The sequence below is a fragment of the Protopterus annectens genome, chromosome 9.part0 (genome assembly GCF_019279795.1).
Source record: "Protopterus annectens isolate FY-2018-M chromosome 9.part0, PAN1.0, whole genome shotgun sequence".
Classification (NCBI taxonomy): Eukaryota; Metazoa; Chordata; order Ceratodontiformes; family Protopteridae; genus Protopterus; species Protopterus annectens.
The window spans coordinates 971,617,057-971,633,925 of record NC_056743.1 but is presented as its reverse complement, the minus strand read 5'-3'; the positions used below and the strand labels follow the sequence as shown (position 1 = coordinate 971,633,925).

The 16,869-nt window shown below is 38.5% G+C and overlaps 1 protein-coding gene across 1 annotated transcript in view; it reads right to left on the bottom strand.

Moving 5' to 3' along the window:
- The window catches only part of LOC122810614 (coenzyme Q-binding protein COQ10 homolog A, mitochondrial-like), a 241,387-nt gene that overhangs the window by 131,819 nt on the left and 92,699 nt on the right, over positions 1 to 16,869 (bottom strand). The window lies entirely within an intron of this gene.

Below are 16,869 nucleotides of genomic sequence, written 5' to 3'. Positions count from 1 at the left end.
AGTGAGGAGTTAAAAGACATGCCATAAAATATATATATAGTTCTTCCTGGTTCCTGTATGTGTGCCAGTTGGCTATCCACTGGGTGATGTACGACTTCATACCTAACCCTCTATAGTTTGTCTACAATGCTCGAGTGGGATTTTCTGTCCAATGCCTTGGCCAAGTCAGAGCAGGCAATGTGAACCATTTTTCCTTCTTCCATTGCTTTGGTTACCCTCTCAAACAAGTCCGCCATGTTGCGTAGGCATGATCTACCTTTGATGAAACCAAACTGGTTTTGGTTCAGTGTCTGGAGGTTTACTGTATTCACCTCTGGGCCCATGAAATCATGTCAGTGGCCCTATGGGACACCTGCTCTATCCCTGAAGCATGACACCTGTTTGGAGGCTACAGTTAAACACTAATTCCAGAGGCCTGGATAAGTCATGTTTTATGTTATTTAGAAGGTATCCATGGGTTATTGTCTTTGCCCACTGATGTGGTGTTCTTTGCTTAGACAGAGCATTATGTACCTGCCCACTAGTAATACTAGGGAGAGTTCCATTTCATGGTATTTCCTTAAGGGTACACTGCGCTGGAGAGAGGGTTAAAGTTGCAGCTGAATTTATCAGCAAGGAGATTTGCTGTACCTGGTGGCTCAGTATTGGAGATATAATTTATATTTCATTGGTATTTCAGGGAAGTCTTCTGCGTACATGGTCAGACTGCTGAAGGGAGTGTTGGACAAAATAGTTTGTTGTGTCATTTTAGTGCTTATGCATACACAACACAAACAACTGATGGGGTCACTTGGGGAAAATAATTCATTAGTGTGCGACAGAAAAGCTTTTGCATAATTGGAAAATCCTTTTGGCATTTTATTGTCCTAGCACCTGGCTGTGTTATACTGATTCAGTGGTTTACTGTAATTCATAGCATGCTGCCATGTCCAGTTCACTGAGCTGATTTATTTGTTAGAATATTGCAGTAAAAATACGGTGTAAAAAGCATCGGTTATCTTTGCTTCAGGGTTTCAGAGAGGATTTTGTTGCCAGTTTTCAAGTGTGTATGTGAATTAACTGGAAACAAATGAACGGAGACTGGAATGAATAGCTGGTGGATAACAAGAACAGTACTGATAAATATATCCAAACTTTCTGAACATATATTCTGATTTAGTGCTTCTTTCTACTGAATACTGTCTGGGTGGTGTGACAGGCTAAGTGAAATATGTTTTACTGCTGATTGTTGGCACTGTTCAACCACATATTTTGGACAATATTTCTGCCCATTTCACTGCTGTATTTTATTGTAATCAGATTGATGGTTAGGTGAGAAAAATGAATTATTACTTTTTGAGGTAATTCTTACAAGGATCAACCAGATAAGTTACACATTTCTGCTTGCAATTCTCTTTCTGATTAATTCAGTAGTTGACCGAGATGAATGTTATTACTTGCAGATTACTACCAGCATGGAGCTATTATATATTTTGGGCAATATTTGTGCTTTGCTATTCATGTGTGGAATTTAGGTGGGAGGAAGGGCTCAGTAATATACAAGTGTTATATTATTTTTACTGAATTACTCAAGTGTTCTTCTAACATGTGATAATGAGTCTGTGTTATAGAACAGCTACACAATGTAATATTATGAATGCCTACTCAACAGATTATGTGCAATTATCACCTGTGTCTGAGCATGCATAACTTTGCTTTAATGAACTGCAAGTCATTATCACATTAACAATAACTGCAGTTACAATATATCACGGAGTCATTATCTCTTTTCATGTAAAACTCTCAGCAGCTGTCACTGTCATTCAGATAAGAAGTCGTTATCACTCTGATGGATGCACAAGCCAGATTTTGGATTTTTCTCTAGCTGCGCTCATTTCAAGCCACCCCCCTCTCTCTCGTTTTTCTAATTTGCTTGATACAAAGTAAAATTCCCATTGTGGTTACATGCTTCATATTTTTGTGAACTACTGCAACTGAATACTGCATCATGTAATGATTTACTACAGATATCTGTTTATTTAGGACTTGGGTTATGCAAATTATGATTTTTTTCATATTTTGGTAAATATCTTTGCTAGGAAACAAGTAATTGTGCTAAGCAATACCCCATTTTGAAGACGGTGTTAGTCTGTACAACATGGTAAAACAACCATGCCTGTGGGTTGTACACATGTACAGATATCAGTTTGTTTAGGACTTGGGCTCTGAAAGTTATGACATTTTTTCATATTTTGGTAAATAACTTTGCTAGGCAGCATGTAATTGTGTTAAGTAATACTTCATTTTGAAGACGGTATCAGTATGTACAACATGATAAAAAAAGTGTCTGTATGCTGTACACATGTACAGATATCACTTTTTTAAGACTAAGGTTATGCAAATTATGATATTTTTTCATATTTTAGTGAATGACTTTGCAATACCTCATTTTGAAAACAGTATTAATCCTTACAACATGGTAAAAGAACTGTTGCCAGGTGCTGTACACATGTACATTTATCAGTTTGTTTAGGGCTTACGTTATGGAAAAAATGATTTTTTTTCATACTTTGGTAAATAACTTTTCAAGGGAGCCAAGTAATACCTCGTACCTCATAATGTGCCAAGTAATACCTCATTTTGAAGACAGTATTAATAGTTCCAACATGGTAAAAGAACTGTGTCTGTATGTTGTACACATGTACAGATATCAAAGTTTGTTTAGGGTTTAGATTATGGAAGATTTTGATTTTTTTTCATATTTTGGTACACAACTTTGCAATAGAACATGTCAGTGCGCCAAGTAATACCTCATTTTGAAGACAGTGTTATTCCTTACAATATAGTAAAAGAACTGTGTCTGTCTACTGTACACAAGTACAAATATCAGCTTGTTTAGTCTTGTAGGATTATGAAAATTATATATTTCCAATACTTATTATGCCCATATCTTTGCAAGGGAGCATGGTGATGACACAAATAATGCATCATTTTGAAGCGGACATTGAGCCACACAACTTGTACACTGATATGTAGCCTCTGTCTGTTACAGGTGATGAGATATTATAGTTTATCAGTTATGAGAAATATAATATTAATAATATTTCTGTGAATATCTTTGTACAGAAGCATCAAGCAGTAATGATTAAGGTATTATTTTAAAGCTGACATTCATACAAACAAATTAAATATAAATTGTATGGGTCTACATGGTACATTGACCAACATATTGTGCTTTGTTTTTCTAAAAAGGTAAAAAATATGCACAATATGAGCATTCCTTTGCAAATATTTAATAATGACTTAGATATGCACTATCAACATTTACACTGTTGGAAAGGTCATTGTCTGCTAAACAACTTTCGCGTTTGCATTTTTAGTCTAACTCTTACGGTTAAAAGAGTTATGAACATTTGTTTTCTGTATGGTATTACAAATGGATTTTCTGAAAATGAGCTCAGGCTGCACAGTTGTTCCTATGGTGAAAGTAAGCAGGCAGCATTTTCTGAGCTGCTCTGGAGTGAATGAGTTAACGTAAAACTGCAGAATGTACAAACAGATTAACAGACCGGTTTTAGAATGACTTATTATAATCTGTTTAGATAAAATAATAAACAAGAAGTTTACATGTCAAAAATCTTACCAGTGCCTGTAAATGATACATTTGTGGCTAATAAAATAATTTCCATTAAAAGTTGAGAAAAAGAAACAAATGTACATGTAAAGATTACACTGATACAGCATGTCAAAAATGTCATGTTGAAGTTGAATGTTGTCTGTGCATGTTCATGGTGTTCAGTGTTGTGACAGGGATGTAGTATAACTCATGCTTGATAGCATAAAATGGGGATTGTGAAGAAACCAATGTTTATATGAGAAAACGTCTTCCACAATCATGTTCTTAAAATGATATATGTCTGAAGTCTTGAGTTTTGTATCTTTCCTTAATGAAAATATCTAATGTGGGAAAATAGAGTTATCAGAAAGATAAAGGATAGTATTTATCACGTACAGCAGCATGTTATAAGAGGTATAACTAAGGATACAAATCTTCTTTGGCACAAAAAAGAACCTTGCACAGACTCCAGATTCTAACTGGTCTTGGAAGATCAGTTGGACTACTATTTTTCTCTAGCAGTTACAAAGTTTGTACTGCTGCTGGTTCCCACTGGTTGGGTGGAACATCGAGACCATTACTCTTTTTCTGAAGAGGAAGGGGAAAAAAAGAGAATGGAACAGCCTGTGAAAATTATCCTTAGCACCCATGACTCTGTAGTTACATTTTGGCAGGCTTATCAGCACTAAAACAAGCACCCTTCCACTGCCTCTAGAGTGCAATAGTTTGTCAACCATTCAGGGGCACTGATACAGGTGCTCAGAAAAAGGACTGCAGAAGGTCTGGTTATGTGGTCCTCTGCAGCATCCTCTGCTGCTCCTAGGGCGATGTCCATCTGAAATACCTCCATCTCTGCCATGAGGAGGTCTATCACCAGGAGACTCATAAATACTCTGATGTTTGGAACCACATCTTGTTCCCCATCCACTGATTCCTAGAGAAGGATCTTTGCGGAGTGGAAAGATGGACTCCCACTGCAGACAGAGTCTTGCCATCCTGCTGACTCCTGGTAAATGTGCTTTTAACTTTGGGACCAAAGTGCGGCCCCATCATAGGGAGCACTTACGAAGGACATCTTAAAGCCTTCAGTGAAGACACAAAGATGCACTCAGGTGGGATGGTGCATGGTGATGCCAGTGCCTGCCGCCCTGGCCATTCCATCAGCGGATATGGAAAGCAGTCAGATGGCTATGCTGGAGGTAGACTGTAGGGTAGACAGCGGACAGTCCACTGACTTCTGAACATCTGCAGACAAGATACCAGAAAGGGATTTGGAGAGTTCCTTAGTCAAATCCCCCTGAAACCTAGCAACACAAGCAAAATAATTCAGTGATCTGACAGCAAAAGTCACTGAGGAACAAGTCCACTTCCTGAAACTGTCCATCACCCTAGACTCCCTGTTAGGGTGATGAGTGGAAGAACTTTCTTCAGATAATTCCATTTTTATGGCCGCTGCTACCACCATAGCATCCATTGGGGGACCTTTGCTCCAATGTTTCTAGCCTTTCGGAGCTGCTAACACCTTGTCTGCTTTCTTGGGTATGGGCTCTACCACATCAGGGTCCTTCCATGCCCACTGAGCCATAAGATCGATGAAGGGATCAACAGGTGGTACCACCCAGGACAAATGTTGGGCAAGAACCAAAAGCTTCCAGGAACACAGACTTGTTTGGTGAGGGTTCTTTGGTAGACCATCCCCGTTCTCCGCTTCATCAATTCAAGAATCTCACCTAAGGTGATGTCATCAGAGAGGGAGCGGGACGACCTTTCACTTTCATTCAAATCAGTGCCTTCTGTGTGGATGCTGGAGATGAGTCTATTCACTTCTTTTTGCACTTCTGTTTCTTTTGTGGTTTGGGTGGAGCTGAACTGGATGGAAGATCCTTCTACTTAGGCATAGCTAAGACTCTATGAAAAGCCTCAAAGGTTGAGGTTGCAATTGGTCCCCATAGACCAACCCCTGTCCAAAGGACAATGGAGATCTCTCGGTGCCGATGAGCCTTGACCCTGAAACTGATCTTGGATCCGAGCTGTCAAACATAAAGGTTCTGAGAGGTAGGAACAGCTCCGATAACCTGTGTCGACCCCCCCCACCCCTCAATCGCCAGTACCAATACTTTCACTATGATCTTCTCCTTGATCTGAATGCCTTGGTATCGAGAAAGAGACAGACAGTGAGGGAAGAATGCTGTTGGGGTTGAAATAACCAAGATTTTTAACTCCAACAAAGGCACCTCAGTGCAAGAAAGAACCAGAGTGACCGGTTCCAAAGTAGGGTGGATTGATACTGGAGATGCAAGAGGAGGGTAAGATGGACCAATACTCTGAGTTCTCAGTGGACAGTACCAAAAGAACCTCAAGCTGGACCTGCATCTTGAGGAACTTCATCATCCTGTCGACATCTTGCTCAGTAAGGCTTCGGGATGACTGGGAGGAAGAGGCCACTGATGGTGGTCTAGAATATCTCCTTTCCTGGAGAATTAGAGAATACAGCCTCAGGCTCATCTATACCAGTGAGAATCAGGGCAGGGGAGCTGCTGGTTCCGACCTTCAAGCCAATTTTGGATTCAATCTGACCAGTATTGTTGGATCTGGAGAACCTTTCCTGGATAATTCTAACCCAGATTTCTCAATCCTTTCAAGCTTATTCATTTATTTATTTATTTTTTACTTGTCCTTATCTTTAGAGCTCTCATTAGAATTACACTTTTCCAATTTCCTGTTTGGCGAAACTGTAGAAGTAGATCCTGAAGCTGAAGTCCCTGTCTGTGAAGGGAGTAAGCCTTTTACAATAAGCTTCTCTCATGGTTTATAGCACACTAGAACTAAAAGCATCAAAAAAGACTGGCAATCTGAATACAAGTGGGCAGTGTCCAAACAGTAAACACAGAGCAAATGGAGGTCTTGGGGAGGCAACTTGTGCCCGCACTGAGCACACCTCTTAAAGCCTTGCGGGTCAAAAATGTTGATGACACAACACCCAAGTTCGCAAAAACTAAAGTACCATACAATACATAACGAACTACAAGAATAATGACACTCTCAAAGCTTATCTAATATTATCAAAGCTTATCTAATATATAATTAACTACCTAGCTAAATGTACTATAACCCCTAATAGCTATCCTTATAGAAAAAAATGTAATCCTTATCAAAAAGGGAAGCAAACTAACATAATAGAAAGTATAAAAACTTTTGGTAATGGAGGAAAAGCTAGAATACAAAAAGGATACTTGTTGAGATAGGAGTCCTCAAGAACACATCCAAAGTCATCAGCGGCAAATGAGATCTGAGGTATTAAAGTGGAGTACAGGGAATTATGGGTAGAGGAGTCATAACCCTTGAACCAAAAAAAACTTCAACATCAGTGGCGAGGTCAAATTCGGATGAATCAGATAACCCATGTGCTGAATCAGATGAAAACAGACAACTTTGGATCGGAAGATGTTCAACTAGATCACTGTTGGGGCAGCTTAAGCTGTAGGGGTTATATCTTGCCAAGGATATGGCATCTGGCCAGCATCCAAAGCTTTAGGGCACCATCTATGTGACATTACCACAAAGTAGCTTGAGAAGAGCGATAAAAAAGTCAGTGGTTAGGGAGCGAAACCTTCATTTTCTTGCCTCAGAGAAGGGAAGCTACAAGACCTGCCTTTTAGGTATATGCCAGGACAAATGTAAATAAAAATATCCATACTCTGTCCATCCACCCACGTTTTTGTGTTTTGTTTTTTGCCAGAGGGTGGATGTCCATACTGCAACAGTCATCTATTTGAACATTTACTGTTATGATAAGTTAAGATCCACAACTATAATACATTCATCATTCAATAAATGTTGAGGTACCCCAAGCTATATGGGTAGATTACCAGAGCTTAGAAAGAAATAGAGGCAAGAGAAGGGTCAGAATCCAGGATCCCGGGAGAACAGTCCTAATACAACCTGTTCTGGATTTGGAAAAAGAATTTAATTTTTAGTGCTTTGTAGAAGTATCCAGACAGGACCAAGTTGCTGCCCCTAGAATACTCCCTTTTCCAAAAAGCCACAGAAGTCAAAGCCTTAGCAGAATGGGCCCTGACCTTGCCTGGAGGGGATTTGTTAAGGGGAGAATAAAAAAATAATAGCATGCAAGAATTGTTTGAAAATTGACTGTTTAACATTGATTGTCCTTTTTTCTTTCCTTCACAGGAAATAAAACAGTCCATCCTAACTCCTGAAGGTTTTAGCTCTGCTAATATAGTATCAGAGTTGTCTACAGAAATTCAAAAATTGTAAAATTCTCTCTCCCTTATTTTTGGGGATCTGGAAAAGAGACAAGGAGCTGAACAGTTTGACCCAAATAAAAATCAAACCATTTAAGGCATAAATGGATGATATGTACTCAAATATGCCCTATCTTATGAAAAATGAGAAGATAGATTCACCATAAGAGCTTGTAACTCAGATACTCTTCTTGCAGAGATCAAAGCAATGCACAACACTGTTGTCAAAGTTGGGATGCTCAATTCAGTCTAGTGAGCTGTCTCAGATGAAAAAGTACAAATTTTTCTACAACAAAATTGAGATCATAAGGAGACACCTGTTTTCCAGGTTTGCGGACTTGCAAACCCCTTTCTAAAACTGTAACCAGAGGCTAAGGAGAAAAGGAGGTGGAATCTATCTATGGACAGACAGGCAGAGATGCTCAAGAAGTAAATCTTGACAGAAGACTAAGAAAGGCCAGAGAATAACTTGAATAAATATTACAGAACCTGAGCCATCTGGTCCTTAAAAAGTGTCCTGGTTCTTAGATTGGCTCCAACTAGAAAAATCATTTCCACTTACACACATGACTTTCTAGTAGCGGGTTTCTTCTTAGCCTCCTTTAATACTTGCTGCACATCTCCAGAAAACAGACGCCTAAAGGGCATTAAAATTTCATCATCCAAGCAGTTAATTTTAGCTGAAGGTTGGGGGTGTATAAAAAAATCCTGTTTTGTGTGAGCAAGTGCATTCTGTGAAGAAACATGGTCATTTTCAAAAGAAGGGAAAACACTATTTGCCTGGGCTAAAAGAGAATTCTCACAATTACCTATCTTTGGGGAGTACCCTGAATCTTTGCAATGAACCTTGCAATCAGAGGAAAGCTGTACAGGGACAATCACGTCCATGGAAATAAGGCATCTGTCTTCCAGGCCTGCTTGAAAGGAATCCTGCAACAGATTATTTTTTAACTTTCTGCTGTGAATGGAGGCAAACAGATCTATTTGATAAGTATCCTACAGATGGATCAATTTCTGGAAGACACCCAGGTTCTGTTTCTATTTTTGAGGGTTTGTCCTGGCCCTGTTCAGCTTATCTGCAATATTTTGCTCTAACGGAATGTAGGCAGCCTGAATGGACACATTGTTATGAGCTGCTAGGTCCCAGGCTATCACAGCTAGTCTTCAAAGGGGAGTATGATCTGGTTCCCCAACTTATGTACATCACTATTTACCTGGAATTCAAAGATAGTTGAGAGATTTAGGACCATTTATTTCAGTCAACAAATTATTTTACATTTATGTTTTAATTTGTTTAACTGTCCCATTAGTTCCCAGACCTTGAACTTGCAACCACTTGGAAATAGCTTCCCTAGCAAAGTATGACACATCTGTAGTTAGTTAGTTACAGACTGAGTAGGATCTGGTAGGAAAAGGGAAGGCCTGATTTGAGAGATAAACAGCCCACTCACCAAAGTAACTCCCTGCTGACAAACCCAAACACTGGGATCTGAGAAGACAGTGCTGGTGCTGGGTCCAATCAGATGAGTAGCCACTGAATTTTTGTCAAGTTAAATCTGGCCAGAACAATCTCGAGAATAGTAAGGGCCAAGAAATCCAGAATCTTTAGAAATTCCTAGACTGAAGTCACAGAGTGGTTGGAGAAAATAGGAAACTGTTCCTTCTAAAGGGTTACACTTTGTCCTAAGGAAGAAACGCCCTTGTGACAGATGCATCCAAAAGGCATTCCAGAAACACTGAAAAGTATCAGAGAAGACTTCTGCATGTTTACCTGGACCACAGATTGACAAGATTTACCCAAGCAAGTTATTTCTGACATTTTGGAGGAAAAAATATGCAATATATGACAGTCTAAATATGGAGAAATGTAAATGCCTTACAGTCTTCAATGAGCTAGTAATGGTAACAAACACTTTGTAAACACCCTTCAAGCTGCAGATTACCCAAATGGTAACATGAAATCTTAAACATCTGAAGTCCTTGAGAACTGGGATGTAATCATCATTCTTTAAATCTAGAGTTAACAAAAAAAACTGAGAGGAGAGAAGGGATAACAGAGGCTAAACGGAAATCCTCTTAAACATTGGTACTTTGATATGAAGGTTTAGAAAAGAAAGGTCCAGGTCTGGTCACCAATTTCCTTCTTGCGTTGGCATAAGACAGACATATTCTTGAATAAAACCCTTTACGTGTTTGTTCTCTGGGAACTGGTTCCATTACCCTTAGATGAACATGTTGGACTGGATGAAACAAGTTTGGTTTTGAGGGATGAGGAGGAATCCCCTGAAAAGCAGGAAAGCATTCTCACTGGTAATTGTATGTTTTCTGCATGATTCTCAGAACTCAGCTGTCTGATACTACAGGGAAAAAAAGACCCACACTTTGTGAAAGATTTAATGTGTTGCCAGCACATGAAGGAGAAAACACCTGCAGGGTCATACAGTGACTATGCCTGTTTGGACTGTCCTTGGTTCTGGGAGCCTCCCCTTCTTTTTTGAGCCTCCATGCCATTGATTTTGAAATTCTGTTTGCATGAACCTTGCTCTCTGACACTGTTTATATGGTTTCCTATAAAAAAAAAAATCCTGAATTAGATGTAAAACTCTTGTTAAACATGGGCAAGGAGAGCTGAAAATTTTGAGTGACTCCTGAATTAACTTCCCTCTTCCATCAAACATTTTAAGGATCACAGTGGAAGAGGGGTCAAACAAACCTCTCTTTCCAGGGGGAAGCATTCCAGATCTCAACTTTGACAGCATCGAGAAAATTTTATGAATGTAAACTAAGCAATCCTTCTTATAAATTATCCAGCAGCAGGTATTCTCAAAGTCATAAGAACACATCTTAGAGCATTTTGTTACCTCAGAAAAGGAAGCAATAATAAATTCAGATATGCCTTAATCTCTGAAAAAGGGAGGTTAGCAATCAACTTACTCATATTTTGAAAAGAAGCATGCAGAACTTTGATATACGAGACTCACAACTCAAAATTCTGAAGGCTAAAGTAGAACGTACTTTCTTCCGAAATCTGTCTAAACCTTTCATTTGTCAGAAGGAAAAGGATTAGAACTCATAACATTTATGGCAAAATATGGTCTGAGCTGGGATTTGAAAAAAGAACTTGTGGGTCTGGGGACCCTTATATAATCTACCAAGCATTTTAGTTGCAGGAGGCTGACTGTCGTGCATATCACAGGCTATCAAGAAAACATCCTCTTATGCTGGGAAAACAGGGGACAGCTGCAGGTTTAGGAAAATCTAACTGTAATAAATCATAACATTTTTGCTGGGATACTGGAATTTATTCTATCACCACTGGCAGAAATCTTTCCTTTTGGCTATAGTTGTAGACAAAAAGAAAATCTCCGGGGGGGGGGTCTAAAGAAAAAACATTTTTCAGAATCAGACTCCCCTTCCTTTTGCGCAGGCACTGGAGATATACAACCCTTGTCTAAATCCTGTCCTTTAGATTGGGAATCAGTATGTGATTGACAGGGGAATCTTTTTACTTTTAAAACTCAGTGAGGAATCAGAATAAAAGGCTTGAAATAAACCCAGCCAATCTTCCCAGTCCATATTATGTGGAACAGGGTTATATAGATGCCTTTTTTTGTTTTCTTTTCCTAAGAGAACCCCTAGATAAAGACTGACCCAAAGATGAGTCTTCGCTGGGAATCAGGAACCTTAGGTTGACTTTACAATAAAGCACAGGCTGCACCTCCCTTGGAAACATGCCTATCTCCCAGTCCTTAGGAGCTTTTTAGAAAGCAATGCCAGCAGGATTGATAGAAAACTATCAGCAGTCTGAGGCATCTGATCTGACCACAGCAGAGTTGCTCATCAGCAGCTGAGGCAGCAAGGAAGCCGGCATGACAACTGAAGACCCCTGTAAATCTTTCTTCTTAATGCAGACAGAGGAATGAACAGCTAAAAAGCCTTAAACCTGCTCCATGTTTTAGCTGAGAAAACCACCTGATAAGTGGTGACACAGCCTGAAAGCTAGTGAACCACCAACAAGAACTTTAAAGTTTGAGATACAAGTGATTAAAAGCCCCCAAACCTCAAGTCCAAGCTCCACCTTAATTTTCATCACAAATATACCAGAATTTTAAAAAAAGCTTTCTTGAAAAAGGTACACAGACAAAAAAAAAATAACATTTATGAAGTACATTTTTAGTGACAACCACTACTAATACAATTCCTAGTTAAAATACATTTTTACTGAAGTGATTATACTAATGCTAGAGGAGCACCAATAGTAACAGATGAGGAAAAAATACAAAAATAGTAGATATGTGGTAATAAGTGTATACTGTTAAGCTGTGGCTTGGCTATGGGGGGGTGGGCAGAGGGGTGGTCCGCCCTGGGCGGCACTTTTGGGACCGTTACAGTTCACATTTACTCACGGTTTTGAGTAGTCCCATAGCATCGCGTCTTGCTCTTCCGGTCACATCATGTCTGTGCATGCACTGTCATACAGATTTTAATGCCACTCCGTTTCTTCTTATTGTTGTTGAGGCATACTTTTAAGGTAAGGGTGTGTAATTTACTTTCTCCTCTGCTGAGACATTCAAGTAAGGGATGTTGAAATTTTCTGCTATGCTGCTTCTTATTGCTCTGCCAATTAGACTTTGTGTGTGTGTCTGTGTGTTCTTATTGCTACCAATTAGACTATGTGCGCGTGTCTGTGTGTAAAATGCCCTAGTTAATTATGCCTGGTGGTTAAGGTTACTCAGGCTCAAACCCTGTACTTAGGTACAAGAAGCAATAGCCTGAACTGTCTATCCATACCACCACTTGTGATGAAAGGAGTTGAGTCCATAGCCCTCAACTGTCTAGATTTTCACAGAATGTCTGGTATGTTTGGCTCATACTTTTGGTCTGTTCCTTTTAAAATTTGTAGTTTTCTGGCAAATCAGTGAGAAATGAATTCACTAAATAATGATAGCCATTTAAGTTTGTCTTCCCACCTTTTAGGAAATACATGGTACACAAAGCATTTTATTCTAGCAACTTTCTAAGATTATACAAGCAATGTTTAAAATGTGTCCCTGGTTTGGGGCCTTTGTCTCTCCCCAATAAATTCTGGCATTTTCCAAATTTCTTGTGCTGCAAAGTTGAGAGATAAAGTTGAATGTCAAGTGGAATTTACATGGAGCTGAGAGCTATGGGGAAAGAGAAGTTTAGTGCTGCTTATGTCAAGTCTGTTTGCATTGTTAGTAGCACAACAGGTAGTATACTTGCTTTGGATGCAGAAGGCTGTGGGTTTTACTCCCACAGTATGTAGATAGACTGCTGATACTGTAATGTGCTGTACTTTAAAGGGGGGTGGATGCTGCAGTCCTAAGAACGTCCTCCTTTGGAGAAGATACCTAGTTCCTATAAACATGTTATCAGTTTTCCATACATTCCCTATTGAAATATTACTAGCTTATAATTTTTTTAATGTAACACAGGAAATTTATTTAAGGGCAACAGGCACTTTATTTGTATGTGAAACAATGAAATATAAAGCCGTTTGCTAGCAGCAACCTCTCCATTAGTTACAGACTATTTAAATGTGGAATTATATAGATGACTTCTGCAGAGATTGCACACATTTACTGATATTGGTGAATTGTAATGACAGAGGTCTGAGTAGACTTTTATGATGGAAATGTTCTGAATTGGGCAGTTTTGTCATTATTGGTTCATACATTTCGTTTCATTGCTTACTGGAAAAATGTTCAAAACAACACATTTATAAAACACGCTCTAACAAGCGTGCTGTATTATACAAGGAATATAATTTAATACAATTAGGAAGGTGAATCAAATAACACATGTATGTTAGCATGGTCCTAAATATGTGTGCAAGGGGCCTATGATTTGAAAACAGCCCCAAGGTAAACTTTATTCGCTACTGGCCAGATGCATTTTCTTTCAATGTGGGTTTCAGTGCTGATTCAATGAATACGTTTCAAGGGCAGAGGAGTTTTAATGCCAAGTCTGTTTTCATTGTGAGACTGTATTGCTTTGTACAGCAGATATCTATCAGTGTTTGTCCTATAAAATTTAAAATAAAAATTTTAAATGAAATCCAAATAACCATTGTGGAAGTAAAACATAAATCAGTATGCACATTACTGTTTATGGTAAATGGGGAGAAATAGCCATGTAATGGGACACTGGAATGGCTGCAGGGGGGTTAGGGCTGTATATAGGGGGGCCCCACTTTACCATGATTTTGTGAGGGAGGAGGGGCTGCAAATTCAGACAGCCTCGGGTGGCACAAACTCTAGTTACGCCATTGCGGAATTGAGGAATATTACAATGGCATGTATTTATATTCCACCAAAAACTGCAATTATGAAGCTTAAGACAATTTTTAGGAATAATAATCAAATTTCAGCAGGAAACATTATTTATAGCCAAGGATGTATCAGGTGGACCTAGAAAGGACAATATAACAAAAGAGAGTAGGATTCGGAAGAAATTTATGAAAATAACTTGGTATGGAAGATGTGAATTCAGTAGTAGAAACTCAGGCAGAATTTACATATTATTCCTCAAGGTACAATGACCAAGTTAGACTAGACAGATTATATTTCACAGGAATGTACATTTAACTGAAAGCTTTGACACACATCCAGTAACTATTTCTGACCATGCAGCAATAAAACTCAAGATAAAAATACAAAGTAATGAAGTAAAAAGACACTGGCACTTTCCCACCTACCTGTTAATAAGAGAGGAATCTAAGCCATGGGTAGTGGAAATTATTTGAGAGTTATTTGGAAAGATAGAAATATCTTCAGAAGTTTTAGCTAGTGACTGGTATAAAAGGAAAATGAAGTTTAAAAACAGGGTTGAAATAAAAGGCAGAGCTATGGTTAAGAAAGAACAGAAATTAAACAATCACCCAGTCTAAATATTAAAGTACTACAGACTAAGGTGAATCTCACAGAACAAGAGGATGAACAAATGCAAAGTGCTTAACAGAAAATAAAGGAGTATCTGGATAATATCCATGAGTTTAGAAACACTGCAGTTAAGCATCTATTTTACCCCAGAGCACAAAACGTTTAGCACACAGACTTAAGCAAAAAAACTCTGAAAGGGTTGTTGCCAAACTTAGGGAATTTATAAGAAGAAAAATAACCAGAGATCCTGTAGATGTTTTAGTGATATTCTGGACATTTTATGAAAATTTGTATAAAGGAGAAAAATTTGGCACTCAAGAAAGAATACAAATGGACATATTTATGAAAGACTTAATTATAACAAGGTTAGATGTAGAGGAAGCATGACAACTAACAGTTAAGACAGGATGTGAGGAGACGAATACAGTGATGTATCTTCAGGAAAGTCGACAGGAACAGATGGTATTCATGTGGAGGTTTGGAAATTAGGAGGAAAAAATCTGAAAAATCTGGAAGATTTTCTTTTAACAGTATTTTAAAAGGAGGGGGAACACAAACATCTTGGAAAAAAGCTGTGGTGGTTGTGTTACCTAAAGATGCCAAACACCATTTGGACACAGCTTCATCTAGTCCTATTTCATTTTAAACCATGACAACAAAGTGTTTAGGTCTATATTAGCCAAAAGAATGGCAAAGGTGCTACCAAAACTAAAATATATGGATCGGTGTGGTTTTGTGGAGGGGGCACAAACATTTGATAACATTTAAAGAACAATGGTTATCACAGGGAAGTAAAATGCAAGAAAATACCTCTGTTGTTGACGGGTCTTGATACAGAGAAAGCATCTGAAAGAGTAAGCTGGCACTTTAGGAGTATGGCATTCGAAGCATTTGCATTTCCTGATACAATAAGGTTAATTAGAAGGATACGTGAAGGATCGAAGTCAAGAAGTAAAGGATTCCTCTCAGATAAGCTCTGAAGAAAGAAACCAGGCAGGGATGTCCTCTTTTTCCTTTGTTATTTGCTTTATATTTATAGCCACTAACAAAGAAAGTAAGGGACTCAGAAATGCAAGAATATAATTGGTATGGTTATCAAGAAAAGTTGGCTTTATTTGCAGAGGATATTATTTTGCACCTGAAAAATCCAGAAAAGGACATATCAGTGTTGTGGAACATTTTGAGACAGTTTCAAGTCTTTTCAGGATATAAAATTAATGAAGATAAAACAAAGGCTATTATGCACCCATATACAAACTGGTTCAGCAATGTCCATATTTATGGGGGCATGATAAGATGGAGTATTTAGAAGCATGGATTAAAACGGCTTCTGTTACAGCAGATAAGGTTAAGTGAGAAGATACTAAAAAGATAATACAAAAACTGAGAAACTGGAATCTCTTATTTATGGATATGGATAGTAAGATACAAGCAGTGAAAATGTTTTTAGTCTCTAGTTTTGCGAACGGGTCAGGCATATTTTTATCAACCAGAGGAGAAGTTGCGGACAATAATAAAGAATCAAAAAAATTTATTGAGGAGGAAATGAGGGAGAGAGCCAAGTGTAATAAGCTGACCCTTCCAATAGAACAAGACAGCTTAGGTTTACCTGATTTCAAGGAATATTTTAGAGCAACACAGTTAAGGCTCATATACATAAAACAAGCGGAAGGTTATAATTCAAAGTGGAAAGGAATGATGATGAAGCAAGAGGAAGTTAAAGAAATAAAGAGTGGGAGTTTTTATGCAGATCCTTAAGGAGAATAACCATACAGAATATTATATTCATAAAGTAGCAGAAAGTATTCTAAGAACTAAGACAAAATACAGAAAGGAGATTTTGCCAATAGGGATGACTGCACTTGGGTGTCCAGAAAATAGGCAAGAGGGGGCTGAAATTTACTGGAGAAATCTGGCAAAGGAGCAGAGATACTGGCAGCAAATAACTTAACAGGAAAGGTAACAGAGTGGTGATAAGGCCAAGAAGACATATGGATTGCAAGCTAGAGACTGCTTTCCCCATCAGGGCTTGATCTCAGAACACACCTCTGTTAGAGGTTTTAGTTGAATCTAGAACAGAAGCAGCTGTTATAAAGGGAATAATCAGAAG